The sequence below is a fragment of the Sinocyclocheilus rhinocerous genome, unplaced genomic scaffold (assembly GCF_001515625.1).
Source record: "Sinocyclocheilus rhinocerous isolate Xijiao unplaced genomic scaffold, SAMN03320098_v1.1 scaffold662, whole genome shotgun sequence".
Lineage (NCBI taxonomy): Eukaryota > Metazoa > Chordata > Actinopteri > Cypriniformes > Cyprinidae > Sinocyclocheilus > Sinocyclocheilus rhinocerous.
The window spans coordinates 1,195,758-1,204,071 of NW_015639782.1; the positions used below are offsets into that span (position 1 = coordinate 1,195,758).

The 8,314-nt window shown below is 37.3% G+C and overlaps 1 pseudogene; it reads left to right on the forward strand.

Moving 5' to 3' along the window:
• Nucleotides 1-6,280: 6,280 nt before the first annotated feature.
• The window catches only part of LOC107752044 (acid ceramidase-like), a 10,236-nt pseudogene continuing 8,202 nt past the window's right edge, over nt 6,281-8,314 (forward strand).

The following is an 8,314-nucleotide window of genomic DNA, read 5'->3' on the forward strand; positions in this document are numbered from 1 at the left end:
CCGTGTAATGTCTTAAAATAGTTAAAGATTAATCAATATAATATTAGTATTACTTTCACTGTTTTGAAGCATTGAGATTCATTATATGTTCTGGCTTATCTTGTGTTGAAGAGGCTGCGGTTTAATCATCGTTTCTGTGCACACGGCCAGCAGTCAGGACCAAGGACACCGATAAGGTTAATAACAAACTTGATGTGCTATTAGTGTCGTGTTTTCTGACAGATCCTAATAGAAAATGAGTAGCTTAATTTATCTGAAATCATGTTGGTAATTAAGCTCTTCAGGACTGTGAATATCTGTGATGCAATATGTTCCTAATGTTCGATTGTGCAGGTCTCTGTTGCAATTAATGAGTTTGTTATAAGTTCATCACTCAATGAACTAAGACAGAAGAAATTACAACATCGCAAGTTGAGGTTCACTTCTGAAAATGTGTTTCCCTTTCATGGGAACTTCGAACTGCGTCCTCTAGGGGTCGCTATGGGGAACGCCTCGTCGTGACCCGTGTCTGAAGCATACATTGAAAAAACACCAACTCATTGGCCGGCGACAGCCATGACGTCACTATCGGTGCGACTATAGTATAAATAGGCGCCGGGAGCACACATCATTCTCTTCTTCGTCTTCACTGACCGGTCTGTTTGAAGCGTGCATTCCAAAAAGCAAAGTAAGAGCTTTTTCTTTCCTACTATGGCGAGCACTAGCGAAGTCAGACACGGGTCACGACGAGGCGTTCCCCATAGCGACCCCTAGAGGACGCAGTGTCTCGTTCCCTACTCAGGGAACCATGGTTACATAAGTAACCTGAGACGTTTTACACTCAGAAGGCTTTGTGTTATTATTTTCATCCCTTTTCGGCCTTAGGTTTCGTTGTGTTGCTTTTGTTTTTAAACTTTTCTTACATTTTCTGTCTGTCTTTCTTTTCTTTAGGAAAAAATCTAAAGAGTCTGATTCTGATTTAATTCTGTCATATATTTCTAATATATTTCTACCCTTTCACTTTCATGGTATTTAAAGTCAAACTTGAACTTATTTACTTTCTTAATACATAGTCTCATAATGCATCTATGTGTGTTATTTCTGGAAAAATATATTTGAAATATGATTCAAATGTAACTTGCTCTGCCTCTGAAATGACTTTCATTATAGTCAACCCCCTTCCCTCTAACCGTCATTAATGCAGAGACCATTTTTTCACAATATAATTAATTTCTGATAAATAAAAACTAGCCCCTATACTGTACATTTATATATGTATATTTATACTTATAATAAAAAATATTTAAACTCATCCAACTTACAGTGCAGAAACAAAGAAGCAATCCATCACTGGTAGATCGAAACCACATACTTTATTGTCATAGTCTTTTTGCAAGATCACCTAAACTGATGGAGCAGCTTTTGAATTAAACACAGGGCATGAAAGGTCAGTTTTTAATACATACATATTTGCTATTTATCTGAATGAGGAAAGAATATTGTTGACTGCATAATTTAAATTATGGTGATATGTAAGCTGAGCTGAAGTATATAAAGTTTAGAAGTAAACATCAAACACTTTTTCCATTATGCAATTCATGCATAATCATGCATTTATCACTTCCACACAGGATGGACAATGACACTGGGAGTATCTTCACTCTAGTGCTTTATTTAAATGATGTTTCATATCTCTGTGAACAAAACAGCTGAATAATCAGAACATGTGGTGCCTCTCCATTCGGGTCTGAAAAACTCAAACAATACCTAATTAAATTTCCTTGATTTTGTTTTTAAACTATTCTTACATTTTCTGTCTTTCTTTCTTTTCTTCTTAAATTTTAAACTCATGTACGTGCAATGTGACAGCTATGTGAGTAAGAGATTCATTTCACACTGTAGACAGCTTCATTGATAATAACGGGAGTTTTTTGAGAGTTCTTAAACTCTTGACTTAAGTCATGATAATATTCTTTGATAGTATAGGCAAAATGTTATTGCTCGTTTCCTGTAGCCTATATAATTTATTCAATGTTTGAATAACCGTGGAAATGAAAACATTATAATTAGTCATTTTTAATGTTTTTATTAAATTATGATCATGTTATATACAAATTCAGTTGTATTAACGTATTTTGTGACATGATACGTAACTGGTAGCCTACTAATGGAAGCCCGTTGAACTATATATAGCCTATATATACAGTATGTATATATATATATATATATATATATATAATGCAACTTTTTATCTCGCAATTATGACTTTTTCTCAGAATTGTATGATATTAACTCGCAGTTGTGAGAATCTAATTTTATAACTCGCAATTGCGTGTTTATATCTCACAATTCTGAGAAAAGAAGTCAGAACAGTGAAGGGGAAAAAAGTCTCAATTGTGAAATATAGAGTCTCAATTACCTTGTTTTATTTTTTATTCAATGGCGGCAATGGGCTTCCACAGGTACTTGCTTAAAAAGATGGGTTTATGATGTGCATTAATAAGATTTCACTAACATTACGCAGATTTTAGCTTTACCCTGGAGTTGGTTCATCCTCCACCTATGCAGAAGTGTCACATTTCACCTCACTTCTCCCTTTCCCTCAGAGACACGGTGGAGGCAAAAATGGTGTCAACCTGAAACTGTGTGACATTTGACAGATGCTTACAGAAATGCAACTTTTTATCTCGCAATTCTGACTTTTTCTCAGAATTGTATGATATTAACTCGCAGTTGTGAGAATCTAATTTTATAACTCGCAATTGCGTGTTTATATCTCACAATTCTGAGAAAAGAAGTCAGAACAGTGAAGGGGAAAAAAGTCTCAATTGTGAAATATAGAGTCTCAATTACCTTGTTTTATTTTTTATTCAATGGCGGCAATGGGCTTCCACAGGTACTTGCTTAAAAAGATGGGTTTATGATGTGCATTAATAAGATTTCACTAACATTACGCAGATTTTAGCTTTACCCTGGAGTTGGTTCATCCTCCACCTATGCAGAAGTGTCACATTTCACCTCACTTCTCCCTTTCCCTCAGAGACACGGTGGAGGCAAAAATGGTGTCAACCTGAAACTGTGTGACATTTGACAGATGCTTACAGAGGCTAGATTACCACCGCAGCAACTAGCAAGATCACCAGTCCCTGTAGCACTGCCTAGTTTACTCATTAATGTGACATGACATTGTTCCAATAAACTGCATCTAATTCCTGCCTGGAGCTGGTCTAAGCCTCAAAACAACTTCTGAGCTTGCAAAAGCTTTTTACCTTAACTAGATTTAGATCCAACAAGTCCAGGTGGTCGTCCTTCTGATCAGCTTAGAGTTCCCAAGCCCTGGATTAGCGTGGAAGAAGATTTGTGTTTAGTCAGCCAAGAATTTGTTGATATTTTATTTTATTTAAATGTTTACATTTTTGTCTGCCATCTAGACATACTGTATCTGTGGAAGCCAGTGCTCTCTCAGAGAAAAAAAATTATTAAAAATGTCTCATAATTGTTAGACTGTATCTCACAGTTATCTCACAATGAGACTACATTTCTCACAATTGTGACTTTGTTTCTCATTATTTTGACTATATCTCACTGCAGTGGTGTGCACAGACCTCCGGAGGGGCAGGGGAAAAGTGGCGTGAAGAGGGCACAATCGGGGGGGTCCCCCTTCGATAGAAATTGCGGCACTTTAGGTACACCACCCCTAACCCCCTCTTGTGCACGCCACTGCTTCACAGTTGAAATATTTATTTTTTTAGTCTCACAGTTCCATTTTTCATTTTACTCTGAGACAGACACAGGTTTCACATACCTAGTTACGTGGTCAAAATAATTTCCACAAAGCATTTAATTCTTATTATGGGCATAAGAAAATATGTGATTGTGTAATCATGCGTAACTTTTGAAAAATATGCAGTTTCATTTTGAATGTCAGCACTAAGAATTCAACTGGAAAGTTTTCAATTTGCAATATGGGAACATTTCATAATGTCAGAAAAACATTCGAGGCCCAGGAGACTTTTGAGTCAAATGAACATACTCCAGTGCTACAAAGCCATTAGCTTTCATGCTTCCGTTTGTGTGTGATTTATTGCCCTGCGACAGATGCTTGAATCATTTTCAGCTTTGACAATGAACCAGTTTACAACTACAAACACTTCAACTGTAGAGAAATCATCAGTCATGTTACTTTTGGACAAGTCTTTATATGGTTTCATGAAGCAGAATGCATAAAACGATGTTATTTGTAATACAGATTGCTGTAATATACTTCATTTCAGGTAAACAAGGTTAGATAAAGTTGTTAATGGTATCAAACAGGCCTGCATGTACATAACCACAGCACACCGATGCACAGTATATCAAACACAAGTTAAGACACACTAGCTATATCGTCAATGCCAGATGAATGGTACAATATCTGTTCACTGTGTAGTCAGATATGATATGCTGTATTTGTTTAATATGCAGCCTACATTGTGTTGGTAAAGCATCGTCCTCTGAAATCTGAGCATGATGGATGCCTTTGTGCTCTTTTTGCTATAGTTTTACCTTCAGAAGTCATACAGTATATTTCAGTGCATGCACAGGGTCACCTTTCGTTGTGACAAGATGATTTTAATGGCCACAGAGCTAATGAAACACAAGAAGACAAAGCAGCGTGGGCAGCTTTCCTTTGTTAGACAAGCTGTAATCTGTCAGAGAGTGACAAACCTCCTGAAGGCATGACATAATAACTTTACCCTAGGCTGCTCATATTCTGCATTTTTATAGATTGAAAAACATGCTAATGGTTCTAAATGGGTTATTGCCAAATTCAAAGGAAAACAAACTCAAACACAAAAATATTTTAATTAGGGGTATCCAGTATGCACAGTACTTTCAGCACAATAAACTGTGTTGCCTGGTATTAAATGGTTTGGTCTGAGAAACGATCACTCAATTTATCATCATTCTCCAGTCAGATAAGAAAATTTACTTTTTTATTATTATTGCTTCCTCTTTTTTCAGTTTAATACAACTTTACACCTTTAGGTAAGCAATTCATAGTCTGATTCCTCTGTGGCACGAAAAACACCACATTTCAGCAGAGTTTATGTTCCCTGTCTCCTGCCAGCATACTCTGGAGGGGTGTTAACCAATCCGCTTTAGCCAAAGTCGAGACTGTGTTTTTGTGGACCCCTTTTTGGTGGATTAGTAATGCTCTTTCTCTGTAATGGAAACTGAGGCTGGTGCTAGCATGGTCAGTTTGGTGAGATTGGATTAGTTTCGCTGAACATGCTGATCTGTCACTTTGAGAAAACACTTTTTCATGGCTTGAGAAATGCACAGAAAGCAGCACTGTGTTGAAGGCAGCCAGTGGTAAGAACCTCATCATTGCCTGAGATGGGAGAAGAGGTGGGTCAGTGCAAATCAATTAAAAAGGTATGGAAATGTTTTTGTGTGGTGATGGTGTGGTGGAAAAAGACGAGATGGCAATCCAGAAGTCCCATGTTTAGGTTACTTTTATTGTTATCCAGCTGAAAATACTTGCTTTATAAATAATACATGGTTTTCAAATTTGAAATGATTTGTATTCTTCCTTTTTCATTATAGGCTAGTTTAACGTTTTCTTTAAAAAAATAAAATAAAATTGGCTTTGAAAATAAACAGCAAATCATTTGATTGTTCTTATATTAAATCCTCATATTGCTGATGAAGTGAGTTTATCAGTTGCTAAATTTAGTAAATCATTCTGTCTGCTTAAAGAATATTTTCATGAAGATGTTATTTGAACAATGTTTTTTGGTGATCTACTGTAAGCAGGATTATACTGCCTCCTGCTGGATATACTGAATCATTTCATCTGAAGTGAATTATCCTAGTTTGTTTAGCGCCCTCCTATTTCTCCACCTCGTCTTCTTTCTTTCTTTCTTTCTTTCTTTCTTTCTTTCTTTTATTGTCACCTGTCTCCCCAAATCATTTAAAAGATAAGCAACAAGTGAACCCTTCCTGTAATGTACAGTGGGTATAGAAAAGAATCACCCCTTTTAAAATAATCACATTTTGTTGCTTTGCAGCCTAAAATGAAGACAGACACCGTATTTGTTTTATCCAGCTGTATTTATTCAGTGCAACTTAGAACTTAGTGAAAGATATAACCAGAATCACTGAGTTGGAAAAAGGATCATCCCCATCCTAAATATCAACTAAAAACTTTCAACTGTGATCAGCTGTGGTCATTTTGATTTGCTCAGCATGAAAAGCATTTCAGTTTTTTCTGCAGCATTTCAGTCCTTGGTAGTGCAACTGAAGCAAACAATCAACTATGGGTGGCAAGACGCTGTCAGAAGAGCTGAGGGACAAAGTTGTGAACAGGCACAAGTCAGGAGATCGATACAAAAAAAATAATAATTCAAAGGCTTCATCAATGCCTAGAAGCAAAGTGAAGTCTATTATTAAGAAATGGAAGGTATTTGGTACAACACACAGACCCTTCCTGGATCAGGACGTCGCTCCAAACTGGATGAAAGAGCCGGCCAGAGAGGCGACCAAGAGGCCTACAGCAGAGTGATAATTGTGTGCACGTGACAACAATATCACAAACTCTGCACAAATGTGGCTTGTATGGAAGGGTTGCAAGAAAAAATCCACTCCTCAAGGAAGGCCACATGCAGTCTCGTCTGAGCTTTGCCAAAACGCACCTTTAAGATTCTGAGGCAGATGAGACAAAAATTGAATTATTGGCCTCAAGACGAGACGATATGTCTGATGGAAATCCAATACAGCTCACCATCCAAATAACAGCATTTACAGTAAAGCATGGAGGTGGTGATCTCCTGTTCTGGGGGTGTTTCTCTGCAGCAGGGACTGGAGCTCTTGTCAGGATAGAAGGCACAATGGATGGGGCAAAATACCGTTAAATTCTTGAGGAAAATCTGCTGCCCTCTGCCAGAAAGTTGTCAATAGGAAGAAGGTTTACCTTCCAACATGACAATGACCCAAAACACACAGCAAAACTGAGCACACAGTGGTTGAAGGAGAAAAAAAGATGATTGTCCTTGCATGGCCTAGTCAGAGCCCAGACTTGAACCCCATTGAAAAGAAAAGTGGGCAAATCGGGCAAAGTCTAGATGCAAAGTTAGTAGAGACATATCCCAACAGACTAAAGGCTGTAATTAAAGCAAAATGTGGTTCAACAAAATACAGACACAAGGGGGTGATCCTTTTTCCAACTCAGTGATTCTGTTTTTTTTTTTTCTTACATGTTGGTGTTATATCTTTCACTTGGATGTTATAAGTTGCACTGAGTAAATACAGCTGGATAAAACAAAAACTGTGTCCGTCTTCATTTCAGGCTGCAAAGCAACACAATGTGATTATTTTAAAGGGGGGCCATTCTTTTCTATACCCATTGTACATACACACACACACACAAATATATATATATACACACGTGGTCAGAGTTGTTGGTACCCTTGGTAAATATGATCAAAGAAGGCTATGAAAATAAATCTCCATTGTTAATTCTTTTGATATTTTATTTTTAAAAAATCACAAAAAGCTAACCTTTCATTGGAGAATGAGAATTTAAAATGGGGGGGAATATTATTATGAAATAAAGGCTTTTTTTCTCAAATACATGTTGGACACAATTACTGGTACCCCTAGAAATTCTTATGAGTAAAATATATCTGAAATATATTCCCATTCATATTCATATTCACAATTTTGAGCACACCAGTGTGATTATGAACATGAAATTAGCCAGCCATGGCTTCCTGTTTCACAGAAATATAAATAGAAGGGGAAAACAAAGGTCAAATTCCAAATTAATCACCCATTACAATGAGAAAAACCAAAGAATATATTTCTAAAAGATAATTGAGCTTCACAAATTAGAAAGTGCCTTTAAGAAAAGAGCTAGAGCAGTAAAAATTTCCATTTCCACCATCAGGGCAATAATTAAGAAGTTCCAATCAACAGAAGGGGCCCTATCATACACCCGGCGCAAGGCACGGCGCAAGTGTTTTTGCTAGTTTCAGCCCGACGCAGTTCTCATTTTCCCGTCCTGCGCCGCATTGTTTAAATAGCAAATGCATTTGCGCCTATTTGTGCGCCCATGTGGCGTGCTGGTCTAAAAAAAAGGTGTGTGCAGGCGCATTGTTGGCGCGTTGCTATTTTGAGGAACTGAAAATAGACTGCGCCATAGACCAACTCAAACATGGTCTAAAGTCTGGCGCAGTATTTTTTCTTTGTTATTTAAAGAGTGCGTTAGTAATATGCGCCTATAGACGGGTGCTCAACGCACGTACACTTTGCTTATTACACACACAGGGATGCGCAGCAGCACACAAACATT